Raw genomic sequence first — 14,795 nt, 5'->3', positions numbered from 1 at the left:
ACAATAACTGTTTAGGTTGATAAATTTGAACTACTAATATTGATGGATATTGTGACTGAGAAAATGAGATTTCTGTTTTAATGGACATAATAGACATGGAGTACAAGGGAATAACCCAGACCCAAATGAAGTAGAAAATTCATGCCTATGTGTCTCATTCTCTGTTACAGACTTCAGTGATTTTTTTTTTTTTTTTTGCTTCCTGGGACTTACCAGGGTTCAATCCCTGGGTCAGGAAGATAAAAGGCAATGGCAACTCACTCCAGTAATTTTTTCTTTGAAATCCCAAGGACAGAGGACCCTGGTGGGCTACAGTCCATGGGGTCACAAAGAGTCGGACATGACTGAGAGGCTCACTTTTGCTTTCTAATCTTCTCCAAATAGAACACTCATTTCATTCACAACTCAATTTCTATAGCCTACGTGTCATGGAATTTATGTTAAGGATGACACAAAAGCAGTCAAGAGAATCATGGTTGCTATAATAAAGATGAGAATTTAATGCAGAATTAAATTTGAAGAATCTGACATGATACTAAACGATAAGTATAGTTAACAGCTTCTAGGAAAGTAGGCAATGAAAGATAAATCTATCAATAATTTACAGGTTGATTGCAACTTTAAAATTTTAGGAAACACTGATCTCTACAGAGAATTACGTGTAGATTTTAGCTTCTTAAACAAAAGCACATTTTACATTGAGTGAGAATTCACTGTTATAAAATCATATCTATGCAATAAAGGTAAAATTGAGATTTAGTAATAACTGCAGCTAACATTTTTCAAGTGTATACTAGGTACGAGGTATGGTTGTAAGTGTTTTAAATATATTAACTCCTTTAATTTTCATGACAAACATGCATTTTAGGATGAGAGAATCAGACAGACCAAGGCAAAGTAACTTGGTCAAGTCAGAGAATTAAAAAGACCCAGTGGGGAGAACTAAACAGCTAGATTGGCCACAAATTATGGTTAGACATTATGTGATGTTGCCTTTAACTATTTGATTAGTCTGATTGTTCTAGAGCAACTTATTTTCAACAACAAAAATTCTTATCATCCAGAGCATCTGATTTTCCATTACATTTTATAATGTTGAAGATAAGTTTGAATCTAGTTTAACCATTTATTACTACAAACTCAGTAACAAATCGTTTTCTAATTCCACTTATTCTACCTCTTCTAATTTACCAACTTTATAATATGTGGTTTCTAGCTTCCCTCATTTCTCTAGCCACTCACTAGTACATTATTGCAAAATGTATTTTCCTATTTTTGAGTTACAGATCTGTGTAGTTAAAAAAAGCTTCCCAGCTGATTCTGATATTCTTCTCTTATTTAATTTTTGAGAAGCTCTGGATTAACTCAACCATCTGCCTCCTCTGCTTCTGAATCTGCACCCATGTTATTGTGTACCACTAGAGAAAACCAGATGATCTTGAAGATTAGTACCATAGCAAATTTATGGAATCCAAATTCAGAGGTAACCACAACTGCTTGGCAATCCTATTACATTTTTCTTATCTGGCCTATTTCCCATTCCCCTCAGTAATTATTTCAGGCCTTTTTCATTTTCTTCAAATCCCTAGCCCCAGTAGAGTGCATCTTACTCCATCAATTATTTCCATTCTATGCTGTATTTTTAGGCTCATCTAAGCACAAATATACCACACAGGCACACCCACAGCCATACAAATAAATATATATCAGAAGTTGAATACATGCTCATGTATATGCATATATACATATGTGTATGTGTACACCTATATGTACACATACATATTGACACACACTCATCTACCTTCTTAAAAAACTCTCATCCATTGACTCACAAATTTCTTTATATTTCCTTTTTAAAAATTGTTATTTGGTATATAGTTGATTTACAATTTTGTATTAGTTTCTGCTGTACAGCAAAGTGAATCAGTTATGCATGTTCATATACCCACTCTTTTTAGATTCTTCTTCCCTATAGAGTAATTACGAGTAATGAGTAGAGTTCCCTGTGCCATACAATAGGCCCTTAATAGTTGTCTATTTTATATATTGTAGTGTGTATATGTCAATCCCAGTCTCCCAATTTATCCCTCCCTTTCTTTCACCCCTGGTAAATGTAAGATTATTTTCAATATCTATAACTCTATTTGTGTTTTATAAATAAGTTCATCTGTACTTTTTTTAGGTTCCACATATAAGTGATATCACACAATATTTACTCCTCTTTGTTTGACTTACTTCACTCAGTCATCACAATCTCTAGGTTATATTTTCTTTTCATCCACTTCTCAGTTTCTTTTGTAAGTGCCCTCTTTTCTTAAATGGTGAAACTCATCAGGACTGTATTTAAACTTCATGTCTTCCTCAGGAATCTCCATTTAAGCTTCAAGTCCTTTTGCTTCACTTGAGAAACTATTACGCTGAAATGGGCTTTAAGGAGGCAATAAAACTCCCGACACTATATATTTAATATTCTATACGTGAACTTATTTCTGAAGAAGAAATATTGAATTTTTTAATTCATAATGTGGCTCAATAAAGTTTATTTATCATTGTTCTAAAACACTTTACCTGTGCCATTTGTTCTAATCACTACTTGTGTGTAGATAATGTCTACATTTATTTACAGCTTGGACTTCTGTCCCAAGCTACATGTGTGGCAACTAAATATCTTCATCACACTCTGTGCAAACCCATGGACTATACAGTCCATGGAATTTTCCAGGCCAGAATACTGGAGTGGGTAGGCTTTTCCCTCTCCAGGGCACTGTCCCAACCCAGGGATCGAACCCAGGTCTTCCACATTGCAGGCAGATTCTTTACCAGCTGAGCCCCAAGGGGAGCCCAACAATACTGGAATAGGTAGCCTATCCCTTCTCCAGCAGATCTTCCCGACCCAGGAATCCAACTGGGGTCTCCTGCAATGCAGGAGGATTCTTTACCAACTGAGCTATCAGGGAAACCCCCTACATCTCACAGGCACCGTAAACTGAACAAGCCCCAAACCAATTTTATTAATTTTATCCATCAGCCCATCAAAGGCATTCTTCATGTCTATTACAGTGTTTTTGATCTCTGGCATTTCTTTTTTATTCTTTCTGAGTATTCTCATTTTTTTTTTTTTATTACATTCCATCTGCTGTTGAATATTACCTACTATTTTTCCTTTTTTTTTTTTCTGTCAGAGAACTTGGCACATTTAATCATTATTGTTTTAAATCCTCAGCCTAATAATTGCAACATCCTTGCCACATCTGACTCTGGTTCTAATTCTTCTTCAGTCTTTTCAAACTGCTTTTTCCTTTTAGTGTATCTTGTGATTTTTTTGTTAAAGTCTGGACATAATAAATCCAGTTAAAGGAACTGCTATAGACAGGACTTTACCAATGTGCTGAGGGCTCGGGGAAGAATGAGTGTTATATAAGCCTATGATTAGATCTCAATCTTTTGGTGAACCTGTGCATTGGATTGTGAAATCTACAAGTGCTTGACTATTTCCCTCCCTCTAAGTGAAATCCGGGAGTTGGTGATGGACAGGGAGGCTTGGCGTGCTGCGATTCATGGGGTCGCAAAGAGTCGGACATGACTGAGCGACTGAACTGAACTGAAGTAAGTTAGGTTCTCATAAAACTCCTGCAGGTAAGATTCTGGTAAAAGAGTTTCTTTTAAGGTAGCCGTTAAGAAGAATTCATTTGAATCAGTTCTGATGAGATGGATGAAACTGGAGCCGATTATACAGAGTGAAGTAAGCCAGAAAGAAAAACACCAATACAGTATACTAACACATATATATGGAATTTAGAAAGATGGCAATGACGACCCTGTATGCAAGACAGCAAAAAAGACACAGAGGTGTATAACGGACTTTCGGACTTAGAGGGAGAGGGAGAGGGTAGGATGATTTGGGAAAATGGCATTGTAACATGTATACTATCATGTAAGAATCGAATCGCCAGTCTATGTCCGACGCAGGATACAGCATGCTTGGGGCTGGTGCACGGGGATGACCCAGAGAGATGTTATGGGGAGGGAGGTGGGAGGGGGGTTCATGTTTGGGAATGCATGTACACCCGTGGTGGACTCATGTCAATGTATGGCAAAACCAATACAGTATTGCAAAGTAAAATAACGTAAAAATAAAAATTAAAAAAAAAAAAACAGAATGCTCTGATACATTTTTAAATGGTTTACTTTTCCCCCTCTCATGCCAAAAGCATGAAAGGATTTTTCTCTGCTATTCACTGTGAGCACCTTGAGGTAAAACTCACCAAAGCATGGGTGCTCTCTTAATGACCTCCTGCCCACTGGAGTTTTTAACACTCAGACTTGTCCACGATGAGTCCTCAGCAATTCTGCAATTACAGGCATTACAGTTGAGGTTTACCTAGGTACAGTTCCTGTGGAGATTCATGCTCTGGTTAAGTTGTGACTCTCTGTACTCACCTGTCTCTCCAATTCTGAAATAGCAATTTGCCTTGTTATTTTCCAGTCTGTTCAGCCTTTTACTTGTTAGGATAGAGTGGCAACTTTTAATCTCCTTACATGTCAGACTGGAAACTCCATTAATTTTATTAAGGGTCTCTAGTTTTTACTTCAGTGAATGCTACCTTCATCTCGCATTTGTCCAAGAGATCTACCTGTAAGTTCCTAGACAACTTCGTCTTTCTGCCTAACATCTTAACAGTAACTAAGTCTGGTCAGAAAGTGAAAAGTGAAAGTTTAGTCGCTCAGTCGTGTCTGACTCTTTGCGACCCCATGGACTGTATAGTCCACCAGGCTCCTCTGTCCACAGGATTTTCCAGGCAAGAATACTGGAGTGGGTTGCCATTTCCTTCTCCAAAGTCTAGTCAGAGCATGTCTTTAATATCATGAACAATCCAATCTACCTCTTAATCCTTTCAGCCACTGATTTAATTCAAGTTCTCACTATTTTCTATATGAAGTAGTCTCTTCTTCCAGTTTCAAAATTCTCCATATTGTAACTAAAAAGGTTTCTGTTAAACAAAAATGTAATTATGCCTTTCTTCTAGCTCACATTTGGTATGTGCCTCTATTGGTTTGTTTTGACTGCTATAACAAACATATCATAGGCTGAGTGGCTTAAACAACAACTACTTAATTCTCACAGTTCTTGAGGCTGAGAGGTCCAAGATAAAGTAACTAAGAGTCAGGGACCATTTCCAGATTCATAGACAGCTATCTTCTAGTTGTGTCCTTTCATGGTGAAAGGAACAAGGGAGCTCTCTGGTTCCCTTTGATAAGGACACTAATCCCACTCTACCCTCAAGAGTCCAGTCTCCTAATTACCATCACATTGGGCATTAGGATTTCAACATATGAATTTTGCTGGGGGAAGAGGGACAAAACCATTCATACCATAACAATGCCCAAGATGATTATTAGGTTGCAAAAAGATTTTACAATATTTATGTTTGTTTTATAAAACTAATAAAGTGATTACATATTAATAATATTCTCAACAACTAGATTGACAGCAGAATGCTTTCTTGGTCCATATATCAGATACTCAAGGGTCACATAGATTATATGGGGTATACTAAGGCTAGGTTAAGAAGAGTTCCAGAAAAATGTTAAATCATGTTGTCTTCAGTTATTTTATTACTTTCAGCTCATTGCACTAAAGTCCAGCTCATGTACACTAGGTAGATTTATTTATTAATCGTATTATTTAGTTTTTGACTAAATAATCATAACAAGACAAGTGTTTGCTGTGCTTACTCAGTCCTGTCTGACTCTTTGCGACCCCATGACTGCAGCCCACTAAGGCTCCTCTGTCCATGGGGATTCTCCAGCCAAGAATACTGGAGTGGGTTGCCATACTCTCCTTCAGGGGATCTTCACAACCCAGGGACTGAACCCAGGTTCCCCACATTGCAGGACGAATTTTTACCACCTGAGCCACCAGGGAAACCCTCTATGGTAAAACGATGTTATGGTATCAAAATATCTACCTGGGCTTCCCTTTTTTTCCCCTCCTCACTCTTTTTTCTATTTTGTTGATCAGATATTTGGGGAAATCCTTATTTTTATCTCTTCTTATTTCTAACAAAAATTAATGCCCACAACATTCTAAGCAATAATGTCTCTGTCCTCTTTTTTAAAATTTATTTTATTTTAATCTAAATAAAATATTTATTTATTTATTTTAATCATTTTACAATATTCTGATGGCTTTTGCCGTACATCAGTATCAATCGGCCGTAGTTATATGTGTGGCCCCTCCATCCTGAGCTCCCCTAACTCTCCCCAACTCCCACCCTAACTCTCAGGGTTGTCAGAGAGCACTGGCATTTGGTGCCCTGCTTCATGCATCGAACTCATACTGGTTATGTGATTTACATGTGGTAATGTATATACTTCAGTGCTATTCTCTCAAATCATACCACCCTCTTCTTCTCCCACTGAGTCCAAAAGTCTGTTCTTTATGTCTGTGTCTTCTTTGCTGCCCTGTAGGTACGATCATCAGTACCACCTTTCTAGATTCCATATATGTGCGTTAATATACGGTTTGTCTGTTTCTGACTTCACACAGTATAATAGGCTCTAGGTTCATCCACCTCATTAGAACTGACTCAGATGTGTTCCGTAATATTCCATCGTGTATACATACAACTTTCTTCCATTTCATCTGCCTATGGATATCTAGGTTGTTCAGTTCAGTTCAGTTCAGTCGCTCAGTCGTGTCCGACTCTTTGTGACCCCATGAATCGCAGCATGCCAGGCTTCCCTGTCCTAGTTATTGTAAATAGTGCTGCAGTGAACAGGGGTACATGTGTCTTTTTCAATTTAGTCTCCTTGGGATATATGCCCAGTAGTGGGATTGCTGGGTCATATGGTGGTTTTACTCCTAGTTTATTAAGGAATCTCCATACTGTTCTCCATAGTGATTGTATCAGTTAACATTCCCACCAACCTGGAGTCCTGCATTGTCCTTTTAAGTGATGCTTTGCAATAAAGCCTCTATGTCTTTCCAGCTCCACTCCCTACTATAGACACAGCAGATGCCTCAACTTCTCATGCTGTTTTGAACTATGCCCATAAATGTAAAATTTTTTATTTTACAATAGCTTGGTTTCCAGTCTCTCTTCTATACAGTAACTATTGGAAAAAGAGAGTGATATTTCATCCTTCTCTGGGCTTCCCCAGTGGCTCAGATGGTAAAGAATCTGCCTGCAATGTGGGAGACCTGGGTTTGATCTTTGGGTTGGGAAGATCCCCTGGAGGAGGGCATGGCAACCCACTCCAGTATCCTTGCCTGGAGAATCCCCACGGACAGAGGAGCCTGGTGGGCTACAGTCCACTGGGTTGCAAAGAGTTGGACACAACTGAGTGACTAAGCACTTTTCATCATTCTTTAGAATAATACTTGATTTATACTGGGGTCTTAGTACATAGTTATTGAATAAAGGAGATAAAGGAAGAGTGAGGAAGAACATTTTTAAAATAGTTAACATGATGAAGAACTTTGGTTTTGCTTCCACAAAAGTGTTTATATGTCTATATAATGATATATTTAAAATTATAGATGCTGTCTCAAGAATTGAAATGTGGTATCTAGATTACATTAAGCAATTTTCCAGGCTGGGTTGTGTCATGTGACTAGTCTTTAATATTGAAAATTAAAAATGGAAATGAACAACACTGGAGCACATAGAAAAAGGTGATCAAGAATGTAAAAGTTTTGTATGTTTAGAGAGAAATACAGTTTAAGAGTCATTTAGACATAAAGATACAAAACTAAGTGAAGAAGAAATGTAATAGCACATCTTCCTTAGAATGTTTTGTAAATACACACACACTAAGATACAAGATTTACCCTTTTGCTTCAGATATTATAAGATTATAATTCAAGTCAATAAATGATAATAGCAGAAAGTAAGAGTCAGACTGCATAAAATAAATAAAAAATACCCCAACAAAGTTGTACCCATTGAAATGACATCAGAGTTTTGTTACCAGATCTTTTCAATTGCAGAGTCAGTAATTATTTGACCAATACATAGTAGAATGAATTCCAGCACTGGCTGAGAAATGAACTTTTAGAAACTTTGTTCCCTTGCAAAACTAAAATTTTAAATATTAAGTGTTTCACTTTAGGATGAGATTTAACATTATTTTTCTTCTGGAAAAACAATCTGATGCAATCATTCTTCTTATCTATCTTTAATAGAGAAGAATTAACATGGCTAATTAAAAGTCCAGTGAATACTGTTATTTTGGGATCTGTATAATAATGATTAGACCAGAGACTTGTCAAAGATTCTTTTGTCTTGTCTTTGCTGCTGTGTTTTTTTTTTTTTTTTCTTTTTTTTTTCTATTACTGCTTTAACTTTAAATAGGAGGAAAACCTCTGGCTCACTCACTGGACAAACTGAAGCTATTTCAGAGGTAATGCAGGTGCCAATTCAACACAGAATCTGAGATCAATTTAAATGTATTTTCATTATTTTATTTTATCTTTCTCCTGTGAATTTTCAAGCTGTTACTTAACAGTTTCTTGGGTTTCACTAGCCTGTTGTAAAGTCTGAGGTAATAGAGAAAACTAAAAATTTTTAGAAGGGCCATTTGGAATGTTCCTTTTACTATAAAATGTTTTAATACAGTATCATATTTCATTTGAGATATTTCTTTATTTCAAAATCCTGATAACCACTAATCAGAAATTGGAAAAAATTAATTTTCCTATTTATTTTGTTCAGGTATAAAAGAAGAAGAAATATGATATGTCCAAGGCATATAAATAAATAGATCATTTGTAGATTGTTAGTTTTAACTTTGCTTCCAGGTTGCTTTACGAAGGATTTTTCAGAGTTTACCATAAACTTTTGATAAAACATTTTTTTATTACGAACATGATCGACTAAATCAATGGCTGGGATAATAACTAAAAGTTATTTGGAGAAACGCCATTCTGCACTTGTCTGAAATGTGTATGTGCTTGAAGTGTAGCCAGCTGAGGAAAAAGGGAGGAGGAGAGACAAAGCGTGGAGGGACACAGATGAGATAATGAGGAGCATGCATATTTGAGCTGATCAAGGTAGGCTGTGTGTGGAAACAAACTGAGGCAAGCTGAGAAGCTATTTGGACTCTATGCTTGAGTTCAGTCTCCTTCAGCCTCTTCTGGAAAAACAAAAACAAAAACAAAAACAACTCTACTTAGAGTGGTGGTGAAGAGCATCAGATTTGGCAAATGAAAGACTCTGTAAGTACAGCATTCACCGCTTATACTTTTCTACTTTTCTCATCATACTGCATACTCTATTGGTTCCCTGGTGGCTCAGAATCCTCCTGCCAATGAAGGAGACACAGGTTCCATCCCTGAGTCAGGAAGATCCCCTGGAGGAGGAAATGGCAACCCGCTCCAGTATTCTTGCCTGGGAAATCACAAAGACAGAGGAGCCTGGCAGGCTATATAGTCCATGGGGTCACAAAGAGTTAGACATGACTTAGTGACTAAATAACAACAACAACACACTCTATAGGGAGCCCTGAGTTCAAATGCCACAAGGTGTGTCTTCCAGTGATACTCACTGGACTGCCACCAGTGCCGAAGCACCAGTCATCTTTACGTTTCATGAGCAAACATTGTTTATATGCTTTGCTGCCTTTCACTCTCTCTCACTGGGGCTCACTGTGGTGACATGCTATTTTGATATCCAAAGTGTTTAAGTTCAAAACTTCAATTTACTCTCTGAATACAGAATTTACATGTTTTCACCTGGGTTTCACAGCAGTACTATGTGTTCCAGCATCCTAAATATATATCCTAAAATATCTCTACTAGTCATTTTTTTCAGTTTTTGATTATCAGAATAGTCTACAGAAGATGCTGAACTCAAGGGTAAATATGAGTACAGATAGTAATCTTCCTTCTTTGAAAAACTTCACTATGGATTTGTGACTTTGTCCACCAGGAGACTTTTGAAGCTGTGGAAATATTGTTAGTTGTCATAGCTTGGAAAAAGGTTCTGCTTCTGTCGAGTGGGTAGAATACAGGGAGCTTGCCAGTATTTTAACAATGCCAAAGACAGGCCCTATCAGCTAAGAATTATCTGCATCACAATGTCAATAGTGCTAAGGTTGACAAACTTTGTACAGGCTTATTTGCCTAATAAACATCTGTTTTCCCTCTGTTTTCAAACCCTAGCAAGAAATAAAACTTCGCCTTGAGCTAGTGAATACTTTTGAGTCCTTTCTCATTCTCAATATGATCAAGTACACACCCATACATTTATATGCACGAATACAAGCATACATAATGAAACACCCATGTAACTACTCTGTGCTTAGTCGCTCAGTTGTGTCTAACTCTTTGCAACTCTGTGAACTATAGCCCATCAGACTCCTCTGTCCATGGGGATGCTCCAGGGAAGAATACTAGAGTGGGTTGCCATGCCTTCCTCTGGGGGATCTTGCCAACTCAGGGATTGAACCCAGGTCTACTGAATTGCAGGCGGATTTTTTATCATCTGAGCCACCAGAGAAGCCCATGAAACTAATATGCAGATACAACTGACATGATTTTTAAGAACAAATAAAGTGAATCCCAAACAAACTGGCCATTGTAGATCTGGACCTGAAGAACACAATACTAACAAAGAAAAAGAAAAGAATAATCTTTCCTTAATATTGGGTATTCATCAGTCCAACCTACTTACAAACACTGTTTCCTTGGCTTTTTAAATACACCTATTTTTTTTATATGAAAATTTAATTTGTGAGCAAAGACTTTAGTGACAGTCCCCAATATTTCAAAAATTAAAGTGTTATGTAGATTTCATAGTATATCCAATCATAATTGAATATATTTTTAGACTTATAAAGATGAGACACTAAGAAGTCTTCCATAGTATTATTAGCTTAAATTTATTAAAAATTCTACTTATCTAAAACATTTTACAGCAAGTATTAATCCAAAGTCAACTTTTATGACTGCAAGTAAGAATTGCAGTGGAAAATGTTGAAATCTCTTAAATAAATGTAATGAAGCATGTCATAATAAAAATCCCTCATTAACCTTATCACATTAAATGGAAAAGATATGAAGTGGTTACATCTGATTGTTAAATATAATTATAGAATTGAAGAGGATGCATTAAATGTAATTAAGTGAAACTGAGTCAATGTTCAAAATGAATTCAACATTTAATTATTTTCTAAGGATCTATTTTCAAAGATTATTTTTCTTTATCATAATATAAATATATGAAGAATGTTGAATATGTGTTTGCCTCAATGTAAATCAATGTCACATTTCTAAAATAATAACAATAAAATAGCTGAATGGTCTGTTACAGCAGTTTCAGTATATACTACTATCATTTTTATTCTTTCTCATTAGTAGTTAGAAAAGATTATCAAATGTGAAGAAATTAATGTAAAACTTGAAGGACAAGACATAGCATAGAAATAAGCAACAGTGTAATTACCTGCATAATATACTGTGGGATTTTTTAAAATAATGATTCAGTGTTAACATAAAACACAATTTTCAGTAGCTAATGACAAATCCCTTACAATTATACAGTAAAGGGAACAAATAGATTCAAGGGAATAGAGCTAGTGGATAGAGTGACTGAAGAACTATGAACAGATGTTCCCAACATTGTACAGGGTGTAATGTCCAAAACCATCCCTAAGAAAAACAAATGTAAGAATGCAAAGCGGTTGTGTGAGGAGTCCTTACAAATAGCTGAGAAAATAAGAGAAGCGAAATGCAAAGGAGAAAGGGAAAGATATACTCAACTGAATGCAGAGTTCCAAAGAAGAGCAAGGAGAGAAAAGAAAGGCTTCTTAAATGAACAGTGCAAAGAAATAGAGGAAAACAATAGAATGGGAAAGACTAGAGAGCTCTTTAAGAAAATTGGAGATCCCAAAGGAACATTTCTGGCAAAGATGGGCACAATTAGGGATAGAAACAGCAAAGACCTAACAGAAATAGAAGAGATATAGAAGAGATGAAAAGAATACATAGCAGAACTGTACAAAAAAAAGTGTTAATGGCCCAGATAACCACGATGATGTGGTCACTCACATAGAGCCAGAAATCCTGGGATGTGAAGTCACATGGGCCTTAGGAAGTATTACTGGGAAGAAAACTAGAGAGGTGATGGAATTCCAGCTGAGCTATCTCAAATCCTGAAAGATGATGCTGTTAAAGTGCTGCACTCAATATGCCAGCAAATTTGGAAAACTCAGCAGTGGCCATAGGACTGGAAAAGGTCAGCTTTCATTCCAATACCAAAGAAGGGAAATGCCAAAGAATGTTCAATCTACTGTGCAATTGTGTTCATTAAACATGCTAGCCAGGTGATGCTAAAAATCCTTCAAGCTAGACTTCAGGAGTATGTGAACAGAGAACTTTCTGATGTATAAGCTGGATTTAGAAAAGGCAGAGGAACCAGAGATCAAATTGCCAACATCCCCTGGATCATAAAAAAGTAAGGGAATTTCAAAAAAAGAAAAAAAAATCTACTTCTGCTTCATCGACTATGCTAAAGCCTTGACTGTGTGGATCACAACAAACAGAGGAAATTCCTTAAAGTGTTGGGAATATCAGACCACCCTACCTGGCTCCTGCGAAACCTGTATGTAGGACAAGAAGCAACAGTTAGAACTGAGCAAGGAACAAAGAACTGACTCAAAATTGAGAAAGGAGTCCAAAAGTCTGTTCTTTACATCTGTGTCTCTTTTGCTATCTTGTATATAGTGTCATTGTTACCATCTTTCTAAATTCCATATATGTGTTAATATAGTGTATTGGTGCTTTTCTTTCTGACTTACTTCACTCTATATAATAGGCTCTGGTTTCTTCCACCTGATTAGAACTGACCCAAATGCATTCTTTTTTACAGCTAACTAATAGTCCATTGTGTATATGTACCACAATCTTCTTATCCATTCATCTACCGATGGACATCTAGGTTGCTTCCATGTCCTAGCTATTGTAAACAGTGCTGCGATGAACATTGGGGTATACATGTCTCTTTCAACTATGGTTTTCTCGGTGTGTATGCCCAGCAGTGGGATTGCTGGATCATATGGCAGTTCTATTTCTAGTTTTTAAAGGAATCTCTGCACTGTTCTCCATAGTTGCTGTACTAGTTTGCATTCCCACCAACAGTGTAAGAGGGTTTCCTTTTCTCCACACCCTCTCCAGCATTTATTGTTTGTAGACTTTTGATGGCAGCCATTCTGACCACTCTGAGATGGTACATCATTGTGGTTTTCATTTGCATTTCTGTGATAATGAGTGATGCTTAGAATCTTTTCATGTGTTTGTTAGCCATCTGTATGTCTTCTTTGGAGAAGGCGAGGGTGGGATGATTTGAGAGATGTATATTACCATATTGAGACATGTATATTACCATATGTGAAATAGATGACCAGTTCAAGTTCAGTGCATGAAACAGGGCACCCAAAGCTGGTGCACTGGGACAACCCAGAGCAATGGGATGGGGAAGGAGGTGGTGGGGGGGTTCGGGACAGGGGGGCACATGTACACCTACTGATTCATGTCAATGTATGGCAAAAAACACCACAAATTGGGAAAGTAATTAGCCTCCAATTAAAATAGATAAATTTTAAAAATTGAGAAAAGAGTATGTCAAAGTGGTATATTGTCACTGTGTTTATTTAACTTATATGCAGAGTACATCATGCAAAATGCTGGCTGGATGACTCACAAGCTGGAATCAAGATTGCCGGGAGAAACATCATTAACCTCAAATATGCAGATGATAGCACCCTTATGGCAGAAAGTGAAGAGGAACTAAAGGCCTCTTGATGAGGGTGAAAGAGGAGAGTTAAAAAGCTGGCTTAAAACTCAACATTCAAAATCTAAGATCCAAACTATGGTGCTAGAGAAGACTCTTGAGAGTCTCCTTGTACAGCAAGGAGGCCAAACCAGTCAATTCTAAAGGATATCAACTGAATATTCATTGGAAGGACTGATGCTGAAGCTGAAGCTCCAATATTTTGGCCACCTGATGTGAAGAGCCGACTCATTGAAACAGACCCTGATGCTTGGAAAAATTGATGGCAAGAGGAGAAGGGGGGTGGCAGAGGATGACATGGTCGGATGGCATCACCAACTCAATGGACATGAGTTTGAACAAACTTGGAGACAGTGAAGTAGAAGGAAGCCAGGCATGCTAAAGTCCATGGGGTCACAAAGTCAGACACGACTTAGAGACTAAACAACAACAAGAAAATGATATAACTAGTGATGCATAGTGATTCCATAGTCATGCATTTTCTCTCCAAGCCCTCTGCTGACCAATCCTAACATCAAGCCAACTGATAAAAGAGATATCCCCTCAGAGTTCAGCCCATAATTCACAAAGTACACAAAGATGAGTGGATTTGAAGCTGAAACATAATAATAATTGGAAAAAATCCAAGTATAAATAGGAGTTTAGCATATTTAAACAATCAAAAATTAGAAAAATTATGGGAGATTTCTTTTATAAAATTAAAGTGTAGAAGTGCACTCTAGAATTATCTTAAAAAAACACACCAGAAAATTAAAAGACAATTTTGACATATGCTCTGAAGTATTACACATGCAAAATAAGCACAAGCAAAGTCAAAGACAGACAAAAACCATACAAAAATACTAGCAAATTCATACTGCAGACAAATGGCCAATAACCCCAACACACAAAGCATCTCTATATATCAAATAAAATAAATGCACCAACATATAAAAAAACAGTAATTCATATCTCTTAAACATAAAACAATATTCAATCTCATTCAAAGTAGGAAAAAGGAAA

This window comes from Budorcas taxicolor, chromosome 17 (genome assembly GCF_023091745.1).
Source record: "Budorcas taxicolor isolate Tak-1 chromosome 17, Takin1.1, whole genome shotgun sequence".
In the NCBI taxonomy this organism is placed as follows: domain Eukaryota; kingdom Metazoa; phylum Chordata; class Mammalia; order Artiodactyla; family Bovidae; genus Budorcas; species Budorcas taxicolor.
The sequence above is the reverse complement of the archived record's forward strand: the minus strand, read 5'-3'. Positions refer to the sequence as shown.